The 27,723-nt window shown below is 40.2% G+C and overlaps 1 protein-coding gene and 1 long non-coding RNA gene across 5 annotated transcripts in view; both read right to left on the bottom strand.

The window, feature by feature from the left end:
* LOC111933563 (uncharacterized) lies at positions 1 to 27,631 on the bottom strand. The gene is made up of 3 exons (XR_002866791.2): positions 27,449 to 27,631; positions 1,751 to 1,922; positions 1 to 1,559 (listed from the first exon to the last, which is right to left on the bottom strand). It is a non-coding gene; the product is annotated as an uncharacterized LOC111933563 (long non-coding RNA).
* Positions 1 to 27,723, bottom strand: part of PAX3 (paired box 3) — a 75,118-nt gene that overhangs the window by 32,270 nt on the left and 15,125 nt on the right. The gene's annotated exons all lie outside the window — the stretch shown is intronic.

Raw genomic sequence — 27,723 nt, forward strand, 5'->3', positions numbered from 1 at the left:
GCTCGCTGTTTTTCTCCAAGAGCTCCGAGTGCCCGCGTCTGGGGATTTTTCTAGCCCTTCCCTAAGGGAGCATCCCTGGTAACGCTGAGAGCACGAGTACTGTATTTAAGCATTGCAACATCTTGTCCTTTCACTTTCAAATACTAGGACTTTTCAAGGAAAAACTTGCAGAGGATTAAAGAATTTTGTCTCCTAAATTTAAAAATAAAAAAAGGGGAAGGAAACTAAATACGCAAATCCAAATGTGGTTTTCTCCCAAGAAACTTAAGGAATTTGATATTTTAGGTGATATTTTAATATAAGACAGGGAGACCTAGGAGGAAAGTGAGATCCCTCTTGCAGAAATGCCAGATCTTAAGAAAAGATTGGTGTCGTGTCTTCAAGCCGGTATCAGGTGATGGAAGAGCTGATTGATAACCAATTAAGACTGAAAACATTGGGTATCCTGGGAGATGGAATTTGTCAGCTGAGAAATTAAATAAAGCAAATGAAGGAGTCTCTGGATAAATAACGAGACTGTATTAGTGAGTTAAAACGCTGCAAATAATTGAGCTGTCAGCAATCTGTCAATTGTGTATGGCAATGTGGATTTTTCAGAACAAAAAAAAATCTATAAATTGTATTTGCTTCAATCCTTTGCAATAACACCATGCTGACAGAACTCCTAAAGTTATATGAGCTGATCAAAGTACTGGGCACACCAAGATGGAAAAGGCTTACAACCATTTTTCAGCAACACGTGTATTTCTTTACTGATTCCACTTGTAGAATTGTTAAAACATTTTTGAAGAAAACAGAAACTGTACAGATGGCTAAAGTAAAAACAAACAAACAAAAAAAAATTAGAATGTTTTAATAAACTTCCTATTTGTCTCAATTAGTTCTATCACCTAAATTAATAACATCCTTGATTCCAAACAAACACTAGCAGAGCAAGCTGTTATAGATAGCTTCATCTCCATGACATGATTATAGTCCTCAGAGTCTCAGTGGGAAATCAAGTTTATCATCTCTTCTTAAACCCACAGCTGTAGCCAGACCACCCTTCAGGCCACTTTTACCCACTGCAGAGGTACACTGGCTTATATGACCATCTCAATTTATAACTTTTAGGACTTGCAATGGCCAAAATATTTCTAGACCTTTTTTTTCCTTAAAAAAAATATTGGACTTTGTCGTTGAATACAACTCCATTTCCTCTAGAAATCACTTAACTTTGCAGAGGACTTTTGTGAAAGAGAACTAAAAGTACTGACTTTTTTCCTCCACTTTTCAGATTTGAGTCAATAAAAATAGCTTATCTTTTGCATCAAATGTTTTTCCTGTGATTGATTTTTGAAGACACTACCTATTCCTGCCAACTACTTCTTTTCCAGCCAAAGCTGTTAGTAACTCTAGGTCACTTCCATCACAAGCACATAAGAATTGGGGTGCTGACCTCAAAATCCATCATCTTCTGTCATGAAACCTGGTCCTTCTGGGCTTTGAGCCCTCCAGTCCCGCTGGTCAAAGACAGCCCCTGCCTTTATGGTTGTTCCAGTGTTTGGGATAAAAGGACCCTACAACAGGATAGCAGCAGGGTGCTCAGTACCTCTTTGTGTTACTTCCTGTGGGGTTTCTCATTCCAGCCCCTACCTTAGGTGCCAGCATGAGGGGGAGGGGGTGTGCAGGACTCTGTGCCCAAGACTCCCTGAAGCACACAATGATGTTCCATTCATTGCAGCGCCTGTGATGATGTTCCAGTAATTACCTTGAGTCCATCCAAGAACTGGTCACCTGCAGATGCTCCTTGTTCCTCACCCTGTGAGGTTTGCATGCCCATGAGGCTCCTGGCATCATCCTTTAATTACACTTCCCGGGGACTGTCTCCTACCAACCTCACAAAAGCTGTTGGAGCTCACAGATGTCACCTGACCAGAGCACTGCCATAACACAGACATAAAACAAACATGAGAAAATACAGCACACACACAGTGCTCTGAGGACATGGACCTTGCTATTAATTAGCAAGGTATACAGCTTGCTACCTATTCCAAAGAAACAGGGGGAGATTCATTTCCAAAGAAACCTCACAATTTTTCAGTCCAATAAAAAAAATCAGGACCAAGCCCCTCACCAGCTGACCTCAGAGCTGTCAGTGAAAGGGGTGATGGGCTGTGCTGGGCTGCAGCCAGCCCCGCAGCACCTTTATAGCATGGAAAATGTGCCAGCTGGGAGTCACTCTGGATCCAGTCTCTACACCACAGACATGTGTAATTCCCATACATTTGCTCTCATTTACTACTTGTTGACAGACGTTGATAAATGTTCTTGAAAACTTACAGGAATGATGGTTGCTGGTGAATGCCTAATGGTAGAGATGTCAAAAATTATTTGACTAAATATACACATACTTAATATCACCAAGCTTTGAAACCTCTACATATATTAACCAATTTATAACTGTCTCTCTGAATTATTAGCAGTCCCAGAAACTGAAAAGTAACTCTGCACCAAATTTAGTTCAATAAACACAGTGGTTTCTCTTAACTATTCACCATACCCATAGAACAGAAGTGGCAGGATGCTTTTTGATGAGTCCTGTAGGCTTTGCTTGGACACTTAACATTATAGAATGTATTTCTGCTCTTTTCCTTTTTTTCCCCTCCCACAGTGTCCCTACAACATAAGCATCTAAAATTTCAATGACTTAAAGTGACGTGATTGTCTAAACAGAGAGTATTTAAGTGATATATAAGGTACAACTCATTTGCTCCTTGCTATTCCCAAAGAAAGAGACTCTGAAGACTCTAGTTCTACATTCCCAGTATTAAATGCAAGTCACATTGTGCCAGTGGTCTTTGGATCCAGCCTCTAGACTCAGATGTGGCCCTCACCCACCCTCAGGCATCAGGAATGTTCACACTCAGAAGACACAAGGTTTTTTAAAGAAACTTTAGTTTCTTTTACCCAAATGGGGAACCCAATGAAAGTTCCTGTGGGTTTTTTTGGACCATGAAGAGAAGCTTACTTTTAGATGATCTCTCACACACTGAAAATCAATGGTTTCATTAAAACTGTTAGTTTTACCCTCCAGAAATAGGGCAAATTCTCAAAAATAACAGCAAAAGTGGCCCCAAATCAGATTTGCAGTGTTTAAAATTAGGGAGAGAAATTGCCAAAATACAAACAGATGAATCTAGAAAAGTTAAAATGCCTAGTTTCTTAGCTACAGTCTTTCATCTCAGTAAAATCAGCTATCTCAAATTGTTAGGCTGTAGGGTTAATTGATAGCATCTATTTAAAGGTTCTCTCTGTTTCCCCAGAGGTCCTCAACATTTCAGCAGGAAGCAGGAGATCTGGAAGAAGCTTTATGTCAGCTATAAAAATCTTGGCTCCTGCTTCATCTTTCCTTACAGTGCTCTGGCACCACTCAGAGCTCTTTTTTTCTTCCACTGTACTCTACTAAGAGGACCACAGCCTGCAAAGGCTCATACATGCACTGCTGGGTACCCAAGGAACATCACAAGTGAGAGTCCTAATAGCTCCATCACAAAACATGCACCAAGAGAGCTTTCTTAGGTGGGAATAAAAGTAGTTCTTGTTTCTAATTTCTCCTGAACACATCATATTATAGCACATTCAAAACCAAGAGGGCTTCTCAAAAGCAGACTCTCCAGAGTGCTTGGCATTTTCCTGCCACCATATGAAAACATAACAGGTCCTAAAATGGAAGCTTGAGTATCTGATCTTGTAAATCCAGCCTGAAAGAGAAATACATCTGTGATGAGTACTGGAAGAATAGCAACTACTAACACACAGCCTGCCTTCACTGCCTATGCAAACAAGTAGCACATATTTTGCTGAGCTTTTCTAGGAAGCTTAGAAAAGTCAAGCATTTAAAACCAACTGAACTTCAGCAAAAATCATGTTCTTTCTTTTTTTATCTGACAGCAAATTTTTAAAATGCTAATTTTTTTCTTCAATTCATACCCTACGGAATGTGAGTTGTGATTCTCTGCCTGCTTTAGGTCAAACCCTGCTGAAAGCCACATCAAAGTGGTTAATCCAGATTAGGAAGTCAAAACCTGGCCTGCAACCCAGCCGGACAGAGCCCCTGACAGATGCCCCAGATGCATCCAGGGGGAGCCTACCAGAGTGAACTCTGCACAACAGCAGAGAGACAGAAAAGAATAAAATCTGCCTGCTGCCAGCCAGCCTCCTGTGTCTGCAAAGGGAAACTGAGATCAACAGAGAAACCAGCTCTTGGCAGCTTTTCTAAGTGGCTTCCTTTTTATTGTTCAACAAGCAGGACAGGGAGATCCAGGGTCCCAGGTTTAATCCTGCTCAAGGGGATCACAAACCACAGAAACAGAGGCAAGAGGTCTACCTTGTGAGGGTAGTGACCTTTTGCCTTCTTCTAACTGTTGGCCAAGTAATCAGTGTTCCTCTGTGCCTGGTGGCACATAAATGTTGTGCCTTTGGGCTCACAGCAGAAGCCTAGAACATTTGTTGCCTCAATAGATGTCAAATGAGACAGGAATTCTAGAGGGGCTTTGCTACTGTGACAGCTTGTCAACATCTGCTGCAGTTTGGGTACCAGCGAGCTGAAACCATGCCCATCACAGAGCTCTGTAGTCTCCATCTTTACTTAAAAGTCTAAACAAATCTGTGCACCTTCATGTGCTTAAATCATTAGTTCCTTTTCACAGAGATATCCCAAGATCTGTGTTGGTACAGCTCCCAGCACAGTGGCAGTCCATGAGCAGGGCTCCTGTTTACCATAGAAATACAAATAACAACAAGTGGCTGAGTGACAGATGGCCTGGAAACATTTCTGATGTTTTCAGTGACAATTACCTATTCAGACACTCCAGTCAGACTTTCCAAATCAGAGTCTAAGGGCAGCTGCCAAACAATATTTTACAAACAAACTTTGACCCAGGCTGTGTTCTAATGAACACTCAGTTCTAACATATATGATCACATATAAATGGATTAATTAATATGTGCAGTGGATAACTTCACAGTGAATGCTCAAACTGGGATCTTCAAAGAGAAGTCTGCACCTGTTATTAAAATTAAATAACAGTTATACTGCTCTGCTCAGGTACTAGATTTATATTGCCAAAATCCTTGCAGTTTTTGAAAGTCTCCTTCAACTCGAAAATTGTTTTGCAAAATTCAAATATCCAGAGTTGTTTTTTTTTCCAATCCAACTGCTGAGGAAAAGAGTTTGCAAAAAGTGTTTCAATCAAAACAAAATCTCATCCAAGCTTCCATGCTTTGTTTTGCATTTTTAATCCCATATCACTTGGAATTATTCCTGTACTGTTCTATATAAGACACAAAACCACTAGAAGTGCCACTAAGATTTTTTGGAGCAGGATCTAACCCAAGAAACTTAATTACAACCAGGGTCTGTGTAAGGAAGGGTCTAGACCTTCTTCTGTCCAACTTGCAGCAAGTGGGACATCATTGCCTGACTTTGAACAGTAACACATTTAACTAGAAAGACAAAAATCAAGAACCTTTGCCTCCAGGAATGTTATTGCATTGGAGTCTTCAATTTTCATTATAATCTGGGACCATCAAGGTTCAGTAGGAGGTTTGTGATCTTTCTAAGCAAACCTGGACTTCGTTTTGAATAAAAAATGGGCCTATTTATGGTTTTGCATCAAAGTCATGTGAAATGTCTGGTTTTGCATGGATTCAATTAGACACAAGCCTAAGGCACAAAAAGTTCAGATCCTGATCAGGATCCAGACCCGCCCAAAGCTGAGGGACATTTAGACTGAGTGACTTGGTTCTTGTCCATCTCTGATTCCAGCATGAAAACCAGGTGGGACTCACTTTCAGCAAACCCCTGGTCCTCCCCACATTTTTGCAGCTTTTCCAGCTTGGCATGTCAGCAGCAAGCAGAGGGTTCCTATGACTTGTGATGGGATCTGAAACCCATAAGACGCTGAGTCCCTGCAAACCAAAACCATGGCATCTTCCCAGCTCTCACAATTAAGCTTTAAGCCATAAGAAAAAAAGAAAAGCCAAATTAACAGCCGTATTGACAGTTTTATAGGCCCCTGAGGGCTCTGCCTACATCCAAAGACAGTGGGGCTTTTCTAAATTAAAGTGAATTAGCAATCAAGTTCCTAAGAAGGATTCATTTAATAAATTAAAGGGCAGAATTCAAAACAATTTCAAAAGTAATCCCTTGGATGAAAATCATTCTCTGTACAGTGGAAAAATGGAACACTGTCATTCTGATGCTTGTCTTAATTGACATTCAGTTGTTTTCCTCTTTTAAAAGTAATTGTTTATTATTTTAGTGGTCACCATCTTGTAGTAAACTAATGCTGTCATAAGCTTTGCTAGGAACATGATAAACTCCTAATTTTGTCTGATAAACTCATGTTATTTGGTTAATTTTTGCAGCCAGAATTAGGGAGAAAGAATTAGAAGCAAATTTGATCCTGCTGAGCCTCTGAGGGAGCCAAGATTCCCACAGTCCTCCTTAGCCTCAGAGTTCACGAAGACACTGAACAAACTTTTGGCTTTCTGAATTCTGCACCGCACGTACAACATGGTTTCAGGAATCTGTTCCCATGATGCAGCTCACATTTTTTAGCAGAACTCTGTCAGGACCAGGCTCTAGCATGAAGTATTTTACAGAGGTTTCAACTCTCAGTTTAACAATACAGATATTCTCACAAAGCTGAAGTCAACCCCACGAATCTCCTGAGAGCTTATATCAAACTCAATGCAGCTACCATTAAAAGTGACGACTTACAGACTCCCAAAATGCCGTTCCCTTTAATACGATTTCCTATGGTAACACACAAGTCACTGGAAGGCCTTTGCACCTATTTAGGAAAGGCAGACTTTCAAATTAACTTCGGTGGAGCCATGACAGATTATAGCAGCAAAGGTTCAGCTGCTCTGCTGTTTGGGTATGTTTCCAATTGATGCCATTTCATGCTTTCAGACCATGGTTGCAACTTGGTGAGAAAGGGAATATTCGCCCTTCTCTTTATTTCACATTTCTCCTTGCAAGGTTTCCAATTTTTTTTTTTCTCCCCGCCTTCCTGATTCTGTGCTAGTGGAAAAAACCCAAAATCTAGTTAAAGTCTTTTGTGAAAAATGGAAAGAGAGAAGAAATAATCTGTCTTGTAGAGGGAGAGGCATGTGGCCATGGCACTCACTCAGGATGCTTTAGAGTGGAGACTAACTGAACAGTCTATGAGACCTGCAGCTCCTGCTCTATTTCCATTCTTCAGAAGGTCCAATGAGAACTTGAAAAAAGACAGATCAAAAAACCCACCAAACCAAAACCCAACACACACCCCAAAATAAGCCCCAAACACTTGAGTTTGACTCTCCCACACTCCTAATACCTAATACAGTGTAGCTACCCAGATGAAGTGGAGGAACTCAGAAGATCTAGAGAGGTCTGGTTACAGCTTTTACCTCAGTGCCAGGGAGACACATTCCCTTCCTAATGCAGGGACATGCCCTGCTTACAGCAGACAGAACAGGCACTTTCTCCTGTACTCCCAACCAGGAATTCCATCTAAAGTCAGGAAACTTCTCCTAGCAAATATGATGTGCTCCCAAAAGAGTTTTGTCTGACTGCCAGGGTCCAACAGGAAAAGCATTTTGTCTAGAAAACATCAAAGTTTGACTCTTACAGCTCAAGGGTTTTTCTTAAGACTTTCCTCATATATTTTACCAACACAAAATCCAGAAAAATTTACTGAAAAACTTCATTAAGAGGCTGGAAGTCTTCTGTTATAACTGAAAAGAAGCAAACACATGAGTATTTTCCTGAGCATGCCAAGGCTCTCCATTATGCTGATGTCTCTAGAGCTCAGGACTTCCCAGTGCACAACGTATGTACTAAATGCACAATTCAGGTCTACGATATTGACACTATACAAGTTAAAGTCCAGCAGATAATCTCTTTTCTGTCACCTCTTGTCACACTGGTTCCCAGAAATACTCAGTTATCATTGCACAGTATATTTTAATCGCCATTCAATGCAAACATAATGGGCTTTAGTGAACAGTCATATTTATTATTCCTACAACTATGCCCTTCTCTTCCCTTCCAAAGCATAAGCAAAGTTGCACCGTTCAAACACATCTCTTTAGAAAGTCAGGCAAAGTGCCTCCTAAAGGCATCAGAATAACAGTTTTTAAAAGAACCGTATTCCATTTTTTCTTTTTTTTTTGGCTTGTTTCAATGGGGAGCATCTTAGCGTGGAACTAAAATAAGTCAACACCACGAAGCACAAAAGATTGCAAGGATTTTCTGCAGCATGGGCTTGTCAAAGCAAGTAGGCAGCCTTTGTGTGCTCCGGCACAGCAGGAGCATTCCTCCAGGTCTGAGTGGCGGAGTGCCCCCGGCCACGGCTGCCCTGGGCGCCAGGGTTCCCACACCCAAGGCGGTGGGAAGAGGAGAAAGCAGAGCTGCAGAAGTAGCGTTGTAAATGGGATGAACTGGTCAACGCGCTTCTTAGGAAATCCATGGCTTCCAGGAAGGATCACGTGGAAAGATTTACAATACCTCCACATCAAAGGGTTTGACATTGGCTATACTGGTCCTTTCAAAAGAAAGACATGTCTGTCCCCTATAGCATCAACTCTGACTCAGGCAAGAGCGCAAAGACATTGCTGAGAATCCTGCATGTCCATACAAAAATAAGTTTTATCTTTGGATTTAAAAAGGAATTGAACAAAAAACACTACCAACAGTAATTGAAAGAAAATTTCTGTTTTCCTTTTCTCCATTAAGGAGGTTCAATTTAAGTCTTAGTCTTGCAAAGCGTTCAGATAAATCACCAAGTTTTTCAGTTAAAACTTCATTTTTCTATTTTCCCTTTGCACCTTGCGCCAAGGCAGCTTTAAGGATAACGCCTGTGTTAGGAGCATGAATGGATGACCCTCCCATACACACTGACCCAAAGATAAACTTTGACCTGATGTTTGCTAATAACACTTCTTCTTAAGATGCCTTGTTTCTTTTATGAACTACTGCTTGACTCTAGGATCTAGAAGCTGACACGCATTAATATACATCTCTGGGTGCCCTTTGACTTGGCCATCAAGACCCTTTGACCCCAGACTTGATTCCTAAACCCTGTCAATTGTTTGCAAGTGGAAAAAACTTATTTTCTAGTAATAATTAATTTTAGACATGTTTTATTAAGCATTTCTCGCCTCTTTTTAACTTCTTGTTTGAATTTGAGTACAATTGATGTTTTCTTCATTTAATGGGTTTCTAGATTTTAAAAAAAACAAACCTAAAGATACTCCTTTAGAGTGTAATCTTTTGTTTCCAAGCTTTGTAAAACTCCCAGTAACAGTCAAGCTCTTTGATATCACAAAAAACCTCCCCATGAATGATAATATATTCTAAAAAGCCTCCTTTCGTGCTTTTCAGATTTGTCTGTGTATTTCTGCAGCTTCACAACGTTTTTCAGATTATTTTACGACATTTTTCAGCTGCAGTCCCACAGCCATAAAAACCAAAGGCAAAACTTCCACTGATTCCCATGTCAGCATGATCCAGCCTTTTGGCTGAGGCACTCACAACCACTTTCTAGCTAACACTTGGTGTTATTAGACTTAGTTCTTGGAAGAAGTTTCAGAGTCCACAAAAAAAACAGATACATTTATACTGATATATATTCCTCCCCTCTGTGTCCTCTGTTCTTGCAGCCATACACACACACTGCGCACTAAAGGGAGAGGGTGAGGAGCCCACCGCCAGCCCATCCCCGCCGGCACGGGGCGTGCTGCCGCTTCCTGGTACATTCAGAGTTGGACATTTCTAATTCCTGGAATCATGTTACATTACGGCAGGAATTGCTGCACTTCTGCCTGTTTTACATCAGGCCTGAGAGACTGCACAAAGGGAAGGAACGATTTCCAGTGCTTAGATGATGTATCGAGTGTACGCTGCACACACAGCACTGCAGCAATCAGCGTCTGGGAAGGAACACCAGCAAATAAAAGACCTCCAGTCTCAAGGAGAAGCACTGGGACTCAGCAAATGAAGGGTTTTAGCAAAGCAAAGAGACTACCCTTTATTTTTGTTCAGAAAATACAGTATAGCCTCAGCAATTATGATGTTATATTCTAAGAGCTGGCTCTGCTTTCTTGCTAGGCAAAAATATTTCCCAAAAGCTCTGAGAGAAAAGCACCTTAAAATTAAGTTTTGCATTTATAAAGCTAAATCCACATAGCACAAACCAACACACACTGAAGAAATCAAAGATGACAGACACATCAGGTATTTGCACCAACAAGGAAAAACAGGTGCCAGTTTCATGGAAAAGATGCTCAGGTTCTACCTCTTGCTGCACAGCTAAATTAGACTTTAGTTTAGTTGGGTGGGGGAATAGCCAGACAAGAAATTTTGTTCTTTCATATATCCCACTACCCCCTGAGAGTTGCATCCCAAGCACTCACCCCACATCTCAAGTCCCCTGGCTGACAATCAGGAGTGGCCCAGGGCAGTGTCCAGCCTCAAAGCACACTCATCTCATGGACAGAGGGGACTCAGTCTCACACACAGCATCTAGGAAACTCTACGGGCAAGCAGCAATAATCAAGGATTGGAGTTTTTATTAAATCTTTATACGTCTGAGAAAACCTAAAATGTTCTTTTCTCTTCCCAAAAGAGAATATACCCTAAACAATGTGGGGTTTGAAGTAGTCTTTTTTAAGGGTTTGGGGTTTGATGGCTCCCTTGGATAAGGCAATTGGACAGATTTCTGTAAGACAAAACCATGAGTAGAGACAACTGCAACAAAGAAAGAAAACCTGTTCCAAGCAAGTCCCTGGCTGCAGCATCTGTCCCACCAATGCATGTTGCAGCCAGGGCTCACTTGGTTTGAAACCAAAATCTAAGGAGGAAACAAAGCTCTCCAAAATTCATGTGAATGAGATTTGGGCAGATATCCCAACACTCGAGTTTCCACAGAACAGGGTGCTCAAACCCCAAGTGGTTTGCTGTATGTTCAGATAATAGATAACACACGTCATGGGACTTCAGTGCTTTCTATTTTCTCTGTCAGCTCAGCTGACTCCATCCAGCCATCCATCTTTTGCCCTGGTCATAACATGAAGACTATTGCACCCTTTTGCAGTGCTACTCTCCCAGTTCTACCTTGGCAGAGCCTATTAAACTGGTATGCTATCCAGCAGGAGAGGGAACCACCCCTCTGGCACATGTGCTGACCTTCCTCGCCCCAGGCAAATACAGCTACCCCAGGGGGTGAGAACAGCTCACTCTCCATTTGCAGCAGGAGAAAGAAATTTAGATAATATTGGAAACAGCTTAAAAGCAAAGGAGGGAGATGATGCAAACAACAGAGCTAGCCAATTACACCAAACAGGACTGCCACTGCCACAGATCCTGGCCCAAGCCCAGCTGGAGATACAGGCAAGGCAGCTTGCACCAGTGAAGGCTCTATGCTCCTCGTGAAAATCCTCTCGGTTTTCAGCTGATGAAATGACACTTTGTCAGTCTTGATATATTCAGAGGGATCCTTATAAAGCCTTATCCCTCCTGTAAGACGAGAACCTTTTAAAACCAAACTAATTTAATTTATGGCTTTGACTCCAATAGACTACAGATAAAACTCTATGGACATCAGGAGGGACCCATACAAAACAAAGGTCACTGGTTCTGTACAGTTATTCCAGCGGGAATTCTTAGACAGTGAAGTGTTCACACAATGCCATTTTTTCTATTACTACGTAACTTCAAAACTGTGCTATGCCTAACATATACAAGAATTCCTCTTTTTTCTGCTTCTAAAAAAGAAAATACAGTGGCCACTTTAAAGGAAAAGATGATATTTCTTCTTGTATGATGGCAGAACCCTTCACACAAGCACAACCACACTGAATAGCCTTTTAGATTATTTGTTAGACTGAAGTTCAAAGGAGGGTGCAATGTAGCCAGGAAAAAAAAAAATAGTCCCTCTGGTTAAAATTTAGCATGCAAGATCTCAACAAAAGTGATTTTTTTGACTGTGCCAATGCTTTTGTTTTCTCAACAACAGCAACAAAAAATTGTTTCTTCCTTCTCCTCCACAGTAAACCATTACCAGCTGTTGATGGAGTATTTTTTTAACATGCGTTAAGTCATATTGTATATTGTCCATTTCATGTGTGTAGAGTATTTTTTGCTAAATTCTTTACCATGTTAAACCGAGTGTGCCACCCAATCTTGCTACACTGCTTAGGGCTTGTTACCACAAGTGGGATCCCACCAAATGCTGGACACTGAAGTTACATTTACACAAAGGTGGTCACAGCAGCATCCACAGACTGATGCAAACCTGTGCAGCAGATTTAACCAGTACAAAGCAACTGCCACTCTTTCCAATTAAAATCCATTCACATTAAAAACAGACAAAAAGAAAAAGGAAAGAAAAGAAAAAATATCAAGACCAAAAAAACACCTCCTAGATGCAAGTAGCTCAGTAATGTTACAAAACTTCACATATTTCAAGATGGCTCTTGCCACACACTTCTGCTCATGTCTTATTATACAATCTTCTTCGTCATCTGGATCAAGGCCAGATCACTTTTCTCACATTGCAAATTCATTGTTATTTCCTTGTTTCAATAATTTGACAATTTACTGCAACTATGAAGATAAGTTCAGGAATCTTTTCTTATGCCAGGACTTTAAAATATGCCTGTTTTTGGGGACATCCATTTAGGCAAATAAAATCATGTATTTGTTTTTCATGTGCAAATTCGGGCCAGTGGAAAATCAAGCCCCATGGGGATAATTTAACCAACAATACAAAAAAACTGTGAGGCAAATGTGAAACTTTGTCCTTAATTTACCCTGTTAGGGCAAAATAAGGCAGGAATCTCGTACCATGTGTGCTACATCACTTAGGTACAACAGCATATGCTAAGTAAGAAGAGTTGCAGTTTTGGCTCTTAATCTCATTGTTTATTGTGGTTTAAAGTCTGACCCTTAACATTATATGTGGTTTAAAACTACATTTGGAGGAAAGATCGAAAACAACGCTCCAAGGTTTGTAAATGTGTTTGTCTTTAAGGTTTGTTCCAGAGGAAACCATGCGTGTCTTAGCTCGCTCCATAAGCAAACCCTTACACGATTTTTAAACATGCTAATGCTCACATTCTGCATCTCAGGTTAATCGAGAAGGGTTTTTTGTTGGTTTTCTACTAGCAGCTTGCCTACAATCCACCAACCCACCACTCTTTATGTATATATGTTGAATAATTATGAAGCTGTGAGTATTTATCACCTTTTCTGAGCAGTAAGCAGAAAGAAATACAATACTATTACTTCCAGCTACTGGCTTTCCCAAGATAATTAGATAACACAGTGGACTGAAGCCTTGGTTAGCCCAATGCTGTTCAAGTTAAGTGATTGACATGCCTCTGTCTGGCTGCTCTATTAACTGTTTCATTTTGTTGCTATTTGCAGTTTGCTTGGCTAATACTTCGAACAAATACAGACTGTTTCTTTAGCCCCTTTTTTCTCTTTGACCTTCTCCTGCCCATTTTCTTTGAGTCACTTCAAACTGCCTTGAAAAGGCCTGTTGAATGTGCACAGTCCATCAGAGTCCCAGGTTCATCCCATTCCTTGCCCTGAATGCTCTACTTCAAAGATGGGCCGCATTCTTTAATTGCCCTTTGAATTAATATCAAAGGGTCACAATGCGAGTGCCAGAAGAGAAAGAGGCTTTAATGAAGCAAAGAGCTGCCATTCATTTGCAGATAAGCACGTTTTTATGCCTGACTGGTCACCATGGCTAAATGCTGGGTGAAGAGGAGGCAGGGCAGGCAGAGAGGCTTTTACTTAAGTGGTGATTAGTTCAAACAAACAAGAGTAAACAAATAAAAAAACAACCCAAACATCCCCACGACAGAAAATAAGCTAATATGGCTGAATGTGTTAAAAAAGCATCAACATCCCATTGTGTTCATAAGGCCTTAACCCTTGGCAAAATGCTGGGGTCCAGCTCAGCTGCTGCTTGCTCCCCTTACCCTCCACAAAAAACACTTTGGGGTTTAAACTTTCACCCTTACACTCAGAGGAAAGAAACAAATAGTTTTCATACGGTTCTTTCCAGGGTTATAAAGGAAAGGAATCAGCAAGCTAACTTTGCTTATTTTTTTCTGAGACAAAGCACGTTCAGTAGTTTGCATTTTAGTGCCTAGGGAATAAAAAACTCTTTACGTAAGTGATTATCTATTTACATTTTCCTAATGAATTCAATACTGCGTTAAAATGTGTGGGTGTTCAACTTTCTTAATTGCCTTAAGGCCTCTAATATTTTGTTTTAAATTACAATACTTTGGGATCTTGCAAGGTTGACTTGCTAGTTTTAATTGCTTGAGACTTATGAAGCTGCACTACGAAAACTTATTGAACTTCTTAATTCTGCCTATGAAGTCTTCTATTTTCTCTTTAAAATAGCAAGAATATAAAACTGAAATGAGAAGCTTCAACATAAAATATAACATAATATAATTACAGCCACAATGCAAGTACACAGAAACAAGAAGTTTCCAGGTGTCCTCTTTATAAATTCTGACTTATTATTTATAGACTCAGACTTCTCTTTACACAGAAATAATTTACTTAACAAATACAAGGTTGTTTCCTTGCAGAAGAATTACTCCTGCATGAAAGAGGATTAGCTATACTCATAACAGTGTAAAAGTGACTTATGAGTGCATTCACACCAGGAATTGTGCTGGTATCTCCCATAACTAAGAAGGTTGTAGGAGTACAAACAACCTGGAAAAACACAGACCACATATTTAGCCTCACTTCTTCAAAAAGGGTTTCTCATTAATATTGCATCCACTCAAGCCTAATTCTGTGTGCGACCTGTCACAAGACTTTCCCTCACCAACACTTCCTGGGATTTATTTTTTTTTTTTTACTCCTCCATTGCTACCCTATCCCTGCCTTGCTTAGAAAGAGTGTTCACCATCCCAGTCCTGGATCAAAATCTTTATTACTCACCAGAACATGAAGAACTTTGACCTTAAACATCCAGCTGGAAACTCAGTACTGGCAAACTCTGGAAAAGCATCTTGCATTTGTGGAGAGAAGCAGCACAGTAATGAAAAACATGCAGCAGAAGGAAAGGTCTCAGCTGCAGAAGAGGGACGGAAGAGACTTGGAGGTCTCAGTGCCAGCACCAGCATGGTTAAATTGTTTTTTTCAGAATACAAAGCCATATGTTGAGCAGCCTGCTAGAAAACTGCTCAACTGTACTGCATTAAATTAATGGTACTACTGAAATTTGCATGGGGTTTTTTTTGGGCTACCCTGGTTTGCAATCTTGCTTTAACACTAGTCAAGACCCTCAAAACTCTGGATTAACACTGAGATTTATTTCATTTAATGTCAAACCCCACTGCTGCGGTGCTTCTCTAACACCTGTTGCTCTTCTGTTTCAGAAGTGTTATATTTTCTAACATGTTTTTCAAAAAATTTTAGCTGGCTTATTTTCCCTATATTTTCCATACTTCACATTATTAATTTCACTCTTCTTCATATATTCACAAGCAGCTCTGTACATTAGGCTAGATTACACTATTATAGCTGTCAACATAAAACATTCTGCCTCACTCGAATTCCTCTTGTAGAAGTCACAGTCTCGGAAGGGCACTGGAAGTAAAACTGCGTCACAGTACGTTTAGAAATAGTCATTTACATGCCACCTCCACTCGTAGAGCAGGGATGTTTCCCAGATGCAGCGCACTTCAGAGCAAGGCTGCAGGGACAGTGGGGACAGCCAGCTGAGCAGCAGCCTGGCACATGGCAGGAGCTCAGGGCTGGAGATGGAGAAGCTGTTCTCAAGGGCTTGCTCCAGGCTGGGGGGCTGCTCAGCCAGCTCCCAGCACTGAGCCACACACCCAGCAGCCTCCTGCGTGCCACAGCCTCACACAGGGCCAGGTTTGTTTGCTTCACAAGGCAAGGGTGAGGCTCAGATACAGACAGCAGGGGACCCCAGGGCTGGCACAGCCCCAGCCTCACCAGCAGCAGGGGTGAGGGATCTCACCCATGACAGACACTACGATGTCATTACAGGAGATGAGAGCTGCATTTTGACCCCCATCAGGTCACACTAATAAGTCAAATCTACTCACCAATTACCACAATTATTTCACTGGTGAATCGAGCACCAAACATACAGACTGTCCTTGACTAGCAGTACAGCAGGGTTTGCAGCCTGTAGAGATCTTCTTTGATACAAACTGTTCTTATTCATTATATACAGTCTAGAAATACAGCAAAGTGTCCAAATAATTCATGACTATAATGTACAGATTACACATGCAATGCTAAGGCACAAGTCTCCAACAAGGATACCTAAACTTTCCATTTGGAACATGTTAAGAATCAACCCAATAAAACGAAACAAATAGCTTAGATGCTTTCCATCTTTCAAATTTTGGTAAATTGCTTTACCCTTATACATTAACCCACCACCACCCAAATGCTAAAATGGGGAAAAAATGGATTTCCCAATTAAATTTATGCTGGATATCTGGATCTGTCCCTCCAGCCCCTAGCAGTACATAAAACATATGTAGTGTTATGATAATAAGGGTTCTAGAATAGTCTAATGCTGGGCAAACCAAAAAAATATTAGCCAAGCCATCTTACATATTCACTACCATAAAAACAGATAAATCGCTCTGTTTTGTGAACCAAAGGGACCATTTATTATTGTCATTATCATTATTGAATTATCAAGAACCACCATAAAATTTGAAACATAAGCAAATGGATTTCTTAGTGTTTTGTATTACATCAGTTCTTTGCTGATACAAAGCAGAACAGAGCCATTCATAGAGACAAACCACTTCACGCTGGACAGGGGCAGGCACACAACCAGCCCTACTCCCCTACAATTAGCAGTCCTTCCAGCACTGCCTGGGGCGTGCGTGCTCCTGGACAATATTTGCCTCAAAATTTTGTGACAAACACCACAAGACCGTTTTGTGATAACTGGATTCAGCTATTCTCTGCTTTTCGTCATTTTTTAATATTATTTCTGGTTTTGGTTTTCATTTAAATAGCTTCACCACCACTCTTGAAAGTCTGATTATCCAGGTTTTTTTACTATCTTCAATTTCAGTAGTAAATCCTATGCAAAGTAATTTAATACTGGCAGTGAGTTTATTACTGTTACTAAACAAAAAAAAAAACGGGGGGGGGGGGTGAGAAATTAAATACAAAAACTGAAAAAAATAAGCTAAAAATACTTTAGAGCTTAATAATCACCATCTAATCTTATCATCAGTGAATTGACTGAAAGTAGACAAATTAAACTTTGAAGAACAGCATTCCCCTACCACCTATGTCCTGTGGGTGGAAATACAGTCCCAAAAGTCAGACAATCTGCTCTTTGTTACCAAGGGTGCCACAATTTCTGGGGTTTATGAAGGGCTTGATGCAGATGGGCACATCCTCCTTCATCTCCTGCCCAACCCCAACCTGCTGCCAGACATTTTATCAAAACTTTTTGGTTGACTTTAAGAGCCCAGGATGTTTCTGGACAGAGGAGCAATGAAACCAAGTCTGGCTTTTTTTTGTTTGTTTGTTTGTTTGTTTTAAGAAAGAAAGAGAAAGAAAAATCTTAAAAGATCACTGAAGATGAAAATCAAATCAAATCTTAGAAAACATATAAACTCAAAGTCAAATTTGAATTTCCAGTAAAACTCCAGTCTATGGGAAAACACCCAGATAAACTGAAGTGTGCTGTCAGCATTCCAGCTCCTCTGCAGGACAGCTGCTCTCCCAAAGCTGCTAGTTCTAACTGCAGAGTCCTAGGAAGCACCAAAAGATTTTGGACACATTTTATGAAGCTTTCTGTACTGATTTTTTTTTTTCATAAATTTCAGTCTTCCCATTTAATTTCAAGGCATTCTAAAGTTCTGAAGAAAGGGATTTATATGTGTTTAATTTTTTTTTTCCCCCCTACAAGTTTCATACTACATCTGATTAACCTTAAGACTAAATTAACAAAAGGGTTTGGAGGTTTTTGATCTGGAAATGTTCACTGACAAACTTTTCAGAAAACAGACACCTCAGACAGTTACAGAACAGGAATGTCTAGTTTTCACACATACAACACAACCTAATTTTCGTAAGGAAAATTAAAAGCTATACAAGAGAATAAAAATGTGACCATATGTTAATTCTTTAATCTTAAAAGATCACTTGTATGGCCCCAAAGCACATGTTCTGATATAATCTGTCCTGTGCTCAGCCCTGAGGGGCCAATCCTACTCCCACTAAGGCAGCAAGAAGCTCACATTGACTTAGGCAAGAGGAGGATTCTCCAGAAGCAGCTCCCAGACAAGGATGGCAGTGCTGAGATGGTCTAATCGAGCTACCATGTGTGAATCCAGAGAATATTTCATTTGTCCCTGCACCAAACACAACCATCACTTGAATCACCATCATTTGATGAGCTAAAGGAGAAGCAGGAGAAACCCACCTGAAAAGCTCTTCTCCACTTACTACCACAGCACAGGCACTTTACATAAGCCCTACTCTTGTTTCCATAATTAGACCCCAGCAGATCCCAAAACCTTGAGGTCACTTTTTCTTATCCACCATAAAGAGCAAGCAGCAAGTACTGTGCAAGCTAACAGGATTTAAATAGCAAAATAAACAAGATCCAAAGAAGATTTCCAGACAGTTATCTGCTGAAGGTCTCAATAGAAAACATTTGCTATGAAGTAATAAGAATTTGCATAATTTTGGGGAATACTTTGTTTTCAAAGTAATTCTCTTTTTCACCTGCTTAGGACTTGACCATGTATGGCTTTAGTTAAGTTTTGTTGATGGCAGCTCATGTTTAACCAACTGTTTTTAATTTACAAATTAAACTTGTCAGAAGTAGAAATCCTTCCCTTGGAACCCTTCCAATATGTCAAGAATTAATTCTAATGAAAACGGCATTGCCTAAATGCAGGATGGCCAGTTACTTACTTTATTTACACAAAGTCCTTCTCAGTTTCTTTGATAAAAGCAGCTAAATCTTTTTCCTCTTTCATGTTTTGTCAGCACTTGATTCCTTTTGTCCCCTGGCTATTTGCCTAGCTGTGGACAATAAGGCAGGAAGAATAGAAGCAGATTGTTGGAATGGCCCTCAATAAACCTAATTATGACATGTTGACTGCACTCACCATGACATATTCAGGAGATCCAGGCTTATTCAATTACCCTTGCCAGGTTTCTCTTTCAGACCTAAAGTTATCCTTTGACTGTTTGTATTTCTGAACAGTATTCATGTTCATTGTGAAAGAAAATCCCCTGGACTTTGAGGGGCTTCTAAGTTGATGCTGTTATTGTAGCTAATTTTTATTAACTGAATGATAACATGATAAAGAAATAGACTTTTGTTATGTAATAAGAACAAATCAGTGTGTGCTTAAAGTTACACCTTTCTTTCCTTCTTTTTCCCCCCTGCAGAAGACTGACAGCACCCATAACTTGAGTTAATAAACAAAACTCTTTTCTCAACCTGTATTTAAATTTCAAAGGCACTGAATATAACCTCACCGAAAACTTACAGCCCCAGAAATCTTCCAAAAGCAAAAAAAAACAAAAAACAAACAAAACAAACTCCACATCCTTTTCCCCACAAACCTTTTTATCCCCAACATCCAAAAGCCACAGAAGTGCTCAGTACTTTCAGCACCAGACCATCTTTCCACCCACACCTTCACACCAGCAGATATTTCTTCATCTGTTTGAAACAGCGTAGACAAATCTTTTAATTAAAAGTCAGGCTATACTTTAGGGGAGCAATTTACTCCAAGGAAAAACTGTTCAGGGATCATGCCAACAGTTTCTGCAAAACCACTTTAGAGAGGCTGTGTGTCAAGTGGACAAAAGAATGAAAAAATGAAGGAATGCTAAAAGGGAGAGAGAGAAAGAAGCAGCCCAAATCAAACTCAGCTTATACATCAAGCAGCTTTAAAAGAATTAATATTCATGTCTCTATTTCAAACCACTGCACAGTTCTGCTTTGCTCCTAAGTTGTCTGCTATTTCCCTCAACAGCCCCTGTGATTTTAAATTAATAAAACTCTGCTAAACAAACAAAAAAAAAAAAAAAATCACAATTGTTGCGTAAATCGCTTCTTTCTAAGCTAAGTGCAAACCAAATTTGCTCAACACTAACACTGCTCGGGTGGGGAAAATGTGTTGCTCTGGTGCAAATGAGTACTCCTACTGTTTGCTGTGACAGCCTCTGTTTTCCTGGGAGAGACAGTCCCAGCCGGGGAAGCCAGAGCTCACAGTCCGGCTCCTTCCTGCGGGCTCTGGTGCTGCTCAAGGCTCACCCAGCGCTCTCAGCTCACCCTGCCAGCGGCTCCAGCTCCTCCTGCCCATCCCAGAGCCTGGCTCTGCTGCCAAAAGCACAGGCTGCATGGCAGAGAAAAGCCAAAATATTGGTTCTGCCATTTCTTCCCAGTCAGCCCTCTAAAGGACACCACGGAGCGAGAAACGGTCCCCAGAGAATCTGAGGATCTCAGCATTTGTTTAAGAGAAATCTGAATATGTCTCAACAGTAGAAAACTGCAGAGGAAAATTATTTTTAAATACATTAATTTTGTCTCAAAACAAAATAATAATCAAGTCTTTAATCATCATTTTCTAAGAACAAAAAATCTAAAAATTACAAAAAAAAATTTAAAATTAACAAACAAAAATATTTAGCTCTGCCAGAAAAGAGTGATTTTATGTAGCCTGAATTCTTCTTTTTGTTTTCTTTAGAACAAAATGTTGCCATAATTGTCATGATTTGACAGAGTTTCGTGTTCAATGGACTGATATCTTCCCAGCAGAAAAAAACAGTTCTGAGATCTCCAGAGCAGCACAACCTCCAAATAGTATTTAGAAAGACAATAGCACAAAGTAACTCAAAGGATATTAGCAGTGTTCACATGGAGGGGTGCCAGAAGATGTCTTGAGGATAAAACCTACTTTACTAAATTATCTACCACACAGAGCATATTTGTAGGATTGATTTTGTTTGAAATTCAAGGGTTGGTGGGGGTTGTTTGTTGTTCCATTTGTTTGTTTTATTTTTATTTTAATTTAGAGACTTTAATGGGTGCTGACAGCAAGCCCTCTGAGCAGTAAAAGAAACGTTTCTTAATATGCATAAAATCCTCCATTTGCATTCTTTTACTAATAAAAAGAGGTACAGCTTTGCTTAAATAGTTACAAACTCATCATTTGTACCAAGTACATTAATTTCTTCTGGCTGCACAAACAATGTGCCTGGTCAGACCTAGCTCTGCTCCAGCTCCACAGTTTCTGTGTATCTGCAGAATGTGTGTGAAATGTGACACACACATAGAACAAGCAGAAGTGACTGAGCATCATTCCTCAAAATCTGCAATATTCTTTAACAACACATTGAGGAGGCTGATATCAATAGGCACATACATCACATTGAAGTGTGCTTTACCACCTTTTTACAGAAGATGTATTAAAAGGGACCAGAAATCATTCAAATTTTCCCCAAAATACGGTATTGTTGATTCAATAACTTGTTTCATATTATTAAATAGAACGAGATTCTTTATAAAGAGCAAATATTATCCCCAAAGAAAAATTAGAACAATAACTTGACCTTACAACACAACTAAAACAATATCTGGCAGTACATCCTACATGCCCCTGCTCAGGAAAGAGTTCTCATTTATTTAAACTGCAGAATGATCTGTTAGCCATATTGAGATCTCTCTTGAAATCAAGGAACTTCAACAAAGGAACCACTCTCATTTGATGCCAGTAGGGTCCAGAAACTGATCTGAAAACAATTCTATACTGTAACACTATTTCCTGTTTGTTTCAGTTTATTGGAAAATCTACCTGAAAGTATAAATTTGTAATTCCTCAATCCATTATTGCTTGTTCTACAAGTCACCAAGACAGTATCTCAGATTATGTTGGTTTACTCTTTGTAACCTATCAAAATAAACAAAGGGAGATTAAAAAATATTCGTTTACTAAAATTCAGTTTAGGAATACATAGCAACTACAGAAATATACAGGAACAAGGAGATAATGGCTGAATGTATGTGTACTGAAATGAGCTCTTTAGCCAGCTCTCCTCCCCATGCAATCAAGGGCAGAGACAGACAAATGTCCAAACATCTCCTGAACATTTGTGTAACAGAAACTTGTCAGACAAATTTTCAAGTTTGCATTCTATTTTGATACTTGTAAAGACTCAATCTACAAATGCCTGTGGCACTCCATGACTGATGAACATCTGATGAAAAGTGGCAGCAAAATAAGAATCTCTCCTGGTCCTGAACACTGCCCATCTCAATCTCTAGCAAAGAGAGAATACTTTAAACTTGGAGAAGGAATAGGGTAAAAGTAACACCCTGAATTTGTCTAGAACTTTTCCAGCAGGGAACTCAAAGGACATTTATAATTTTATAAAAACAAACACTTTGGAGATAAGAATACAGGGACATTATCATGGTGAAAAATGTTCCATTCACATTGCAAGAGTTTAAAATTGTTCCAGGAAAGTGGGAACCAAATTCTTTCATTTCCCAAGTATGTTTTAGGCACTGTACAGCTGATGCAAACCAGGACTATTACCTGATTTCCACAAATGGTCTAAGACTGTCAGCCCACAACACAACAAAAAGCCAGAATGATCCTCTTTTCCTTACTTTTGAAAAACTAAAATCCTGCTGACAACACCCTACCAAATTCAGGACTATTGTCCAGCTCTAAATCCTGTTCATTCTTTCGCCCTTTTATCAAAATGAAAGATAAAATTCATTGTAAGTGAATGTTCATAGACTTGATTTTTCAGGGAGATAGATGGCATTGGGTTATGCTGAAAGTAAAAAAAAAAAAAAAAAAAAAAAAAAAAAAAAAAAAAAATCAGTTGCAGGATTGCACATTTGAAATTTATTATAAAGTGCCATTGTTTCAAACGACCATTTTCCACAACTGCACATCCTCATTGTGTGAAACACCCCTTTGCTTTGCTAAATGAAATTTTCTCAGCAGTGAAGCTGAACTCACCTGAAGTCATTAATGCAGCAGGAACCCAACTTTTTTTCACTTAAAGAATTTCTCCTCAGTATGTGTGCAAATACTTACACAGAAAATCTAAGCCAGCCAACACTAATCTGGCTTTTCTGTCACCTTCCACTGATGGCTTCAAAGCAGCCCATAGACTGTGTCTAGATAAGTCATGCAATGCACTCCTAGCAAATATCACAATTGCTGCTGCTGTGGGCAAATCATTTTTTTTTTAACCTAGCCCTCAGAGAAACCCATTTCTTTCAAACAGCCTGACTGAAGCCAAGGATGCCCGAGCACGTACGGCAGGCTCGAGCCAAGACAGAGCATGCAAACACAGATCTTCCACATCATCCCAAAGACTCATTTTCCATTCTTGCAGCCATCAACTCCAACACACCATGAAACAGTTACTGGAACACAGTATTGCCAGCTTGCTCATAATTACTGGTTCTTCTTCCCTGCTGAATGCATAGCTAAATGAATGAGGGCTGTCATGGAAAGGGACTCAAATGTTAAGTCTGGCAGAGCTGGATGATCAGGATAGGAACACAGAGAAAGCACACAAAAATCCCACAGCCTCATCTCTGCAGCAATGAAGTCCAAATCCAGGCTTGCACCACAGACACTTTGAGAACATTCTACGTGGCCCTTCCCTGAACCTCAGAAAAGCTGCTACAAATATCCTGGGAAGGGACCCCCAGCGCTCTGCTCCCGCAGCTTTGCTCAGCCCCGGGCTCTGTGGCAGCACAAGTGGCACTCACCGATGCTCACACACTGCTCGTGGCCACAGGCTGGCAGAGGGGTTACCTGCTCACCTGTACAAGCATTTCTCAGGTATTAGAGACAGGATGCTGCAGGGTTTCTTTTGTTGCAAAAGGGGCTTGCCCTTCCCTACCCCACCCCTCAGAAAGTGAATAGCCCTATGTGCATCAGCAGGAGCATCAGCCCTGTTTGGGCTTGCAGTACAGACTGCTCTGCTTTGTGCTCTTGGGAGCTCAAAAGAGCTGCTTTCTCCATCAGACATCCTCTGGTTACTCTGTTGTGTCTCTGCCTTTAACAAAGACTGTTGTGACACACACAGTTCTCTAAAGTAGTGCCTCCAGAGCACAACCTCATGGCTAACACTAACACTGCTCCTTAAACTCATTTTAAAATGAGATAAATTACCCTAAACTTTATTTAGCATAAATAAATTTCTAACCAAAAGAAAATATTTTAAATTTCATAAAATGAAATTCTTATATAAGGCCAAGTTGAATAGATTTTTCTGGATGCTATTTGGAGTTTCTCTTTCCTGTATCAGAGAAGCATCTCCTTTACCACTGACACTCTCCATACATACTTGCAGATATGAAGCTTCAGTTGCTGTTTTAATGCACAGCAGTTATAACTTTGGACCACTTATATTAAAACACATTGGGGCTGGTTTTCCACCTTAAAGGCAAATTACAGTGTATGAATAATGAGTATTTTTTGGAGGCAGAGAAATGGGTCATCTTCCCCCTCCATCTGGCACGGTGCCTTTCCAGCAAGGCAGAAGTGGAATTCAAAACCTCTTTATGAATAAGCAATAAAAGACTCATGAAATGGGATGGTTTAGTAACTTCCAAAAAGGCAAATCAACTGGAGACAGAGATAGCTGAGGCTGGGTACCTCAGTTTGCACATGATTTATTACCTCCCCTGCTACAGGAGGCGAGCTCCAGTTCCCAGCACAAACAGCTCTCCCCATCTTACCTCAAGAAGAACCTGTCAGGAAAGAAAGAGCCTAGCAAGTTTTCACATTGGCCTTTGAAGTTCTTCCTTGGCTGACTGATGCTCGTCCATACATAACTGGAAGAAAAGACTTCCATTGTGCTGCTCTTTACTCCAAGCGTATTATTCTCCAGACAAAAGCTTTCGAGTCTTAACTTTTAAACACACCTCTCTTTAGGGTGCACTGTTTCTAACCCATAAAATCTCTTTTCTGTTCATTAAAAAAACAACAAAATAGCTTTCTCCCCCTCAGGCAAACTACTCTGCTTGTTAGTTTTTTGCATTATTTTTTGCAAAGAGATACCACAGAGCAGCAGAACAGCCAGCTCTCCTTCCCAGAAATACAGTATTTTCCCTCAACACTGTCCCAAATGGCTTACCCAGCCCAGCTTTAAACATGAAATCCAGCCATTGTAGGAACTCCTCGGTTTTAGACGAGACCTGGTGAATAATCACCCTACTGAAAACATCTCCAACATCTGGCAACTTGCTGCTATTTGCAGGGGCTGAGCGCCGGGTCAGGCAGGGATGCAGGAGCGGGGCAGGGGGTTAAGCAATGAACATGCTCAGCACCTGCTTGCTCTCTGCCTGATTCTAATCAGTATTCTCCTCTCATGCCCAGGAATGCTAGAATTCCTCAGTTTCCTCAGAAAAAACTCCAAACTTTTTCTGCCTCAAGGAAAGGAGAGGAGGGGGGAAAAAAAGAAAAAACAAAGAGAGAGAAGGAAAAAAACCCTTTCTGTTTAGGGTCTGACCAAATTTCATTAAAGACAATGCAAGTCTTGCTATTAAATTCAATAGGCCTTTTTTCAGATTTATGAGAAATCTCACATGCTTGACACTATTAATTAGAGGAATTAGTGGTGCTAAGAAAGAAGAAAAAAACACAAAACCGAACCCATAAATTTACTGTTCAAGGAATAGACTTTAACAATATCATTTTCCTTGAAATTTTAGAAATCAGTAAAAGATATTTGTTTCACCAGCTCTAGAAATCAAATCTTGCCTTACTGCAAGTTGTACTGCAATTTTAAATCTAGAAACTTTTTTTTCTTTAAGATCTGTTGACAAATTTAAGCCAGTCTATCCATTACAACTGGCTCTCCAGTTTTTTGGCTCATAACTTCATGTCCAAGTTGCTGGATTATTTCTCTTTGTCAAGAAGAACGCATATAAAATAAATTACAGATTTAATTTAATAAAAGTTTAAAATTAAACCAAAGTAGTTCATCTCTAGTCAGCCTGTGTAACAACAAAATCCCACCACTGAAAAATGCATTCTCTTGCATAAGGATGAAAAGCTACAGTTTTAAACTATAAATACTGGCAATGTACAAAAAAGAATGTTTAAAGCATGATTTTGTCTCCTTTTTCTGCTCAGTGCATGTTTCTGTTTTAATAAGTACAATAGCAAAAAATAAATATCATTTAAAAATAAGAAAAAACGTTTTAACAGTTATCCAGAAAATACACATTTTTAGTGACTGCAGGAGCAGTTGTAGAAGAGAAACCAGTGCAAGCCCTGGGTACCCAGTCACAACCACATAAATTTCAAGCATTGAATATTTTCTTAGAACCAATGACTATTTTTATGTATTATTGAATAGATTTTTCACAACACATATTTGAGAGAATTGCAGGGTATTCATGGGAGACTCAGCAAAACCAGCAAAAAATATGCATCAATTACTGCTGTACTCCAGAAAATACATGGTGTCTGAGAGCCTCAGTGTAAATTGAGGTAACACCTCTGGGTTCATGGACTTCATCCCAGACCACACTACCTACTGACCTGCTGTAGCTTTAAAAAATAGTAATAAAGCTAACAAAAATAAAGGTGCAGAGTCTTTATCACTTCACCAAAGCACACCCTTGCTGCTCTGTTGCAGGGCTTGCTGCATCTGGTGAGTTAAGTGGTCCATACCGTGGGCCACTGGACCAGAGGGTACCCACTGACCCCTCTACAAACAACCCCTGGTGTTCCCAACTCTGCAAACCCAAAAGCTGAAAGCCCAACTACTCTTCCAAGGGCAGGCTGCAATCCTATCTAGCCACAAACATTCATTCTAAAGTATCATTCCATCTGGATTTGCAGCTTCAGCAGATGAATGATGACAGCTGAACCTATGGAACACTTTTGATTCCTGCACACCAGACATTTGGAAATACCATTGAGGGAGGAAAATATCATTGGTCCCATTTCTTTAGGGAAAAAAAAAACAAAAAAACAAACCAAAATACAAAAAAACCCACAAAAATAAAAAAAACCACCACAGATACAAGGAGAAAATTTAACCACAGAGGAGCAGCAGAGCCCAGTGACTGGGAAGGAAGAGCAAGCAGTCCTATCTCAGCTGGCTCCAGGCACAAGCAATGCAGAAAGTCACTGCAAGAAAAACACAGCAAATTGTACCAACTCTAACCAGTTCCCCTTCAAACTAAAGCCAACTCTTCCAGCACCAATTCTGCCATAACCACTTTTTTCTTGTTTGTTTGTATAGAGGTATCAGTTACTTATAAACATATTAGTCACCGAGATCGCTCCCTCCTACTCAAAAGGGGTTTTAAAAAAGATCCCCTAGGCCAATCCAAAGATGCAGAACCACACTCACCACAGCCCTGCCAGAAGAGAGTTAAAGCCTATGGAAAGGTGCCCTGGGCATGCCCTTTCCCACAGCAGCAAACCAACCCCAGCAGTGCAAGGCTGGGAGAAAGTCCTTCAGCACAAATCCCAGGGACCTGAGGCACCCACTCCAACAGCTCAATGTCACCAAGGGCAAAGCACCACCTACAAAGCACAGCTGGGACCCCCCTGTCTCCACCTGGAGAACACAACGGTCCTGTGGAAGCTTTAAACCTCACAATAAATATAAAGAAACCACTTGCA

The sequence above is a fragment of the Cyanistes caeruleus genome, chromosome 10 (assembly GCF_971803275.1).
Source record: "Cyanistes caeruleus chromosome 10, bCyaCae1.hap1.1, whole genome shotgun sequence".
NCBI lineage: Eukaryota > Metazoa > Chordata > Aves > Passeriformes > Paridae > Cyanistes > Cyanistes caeruleus.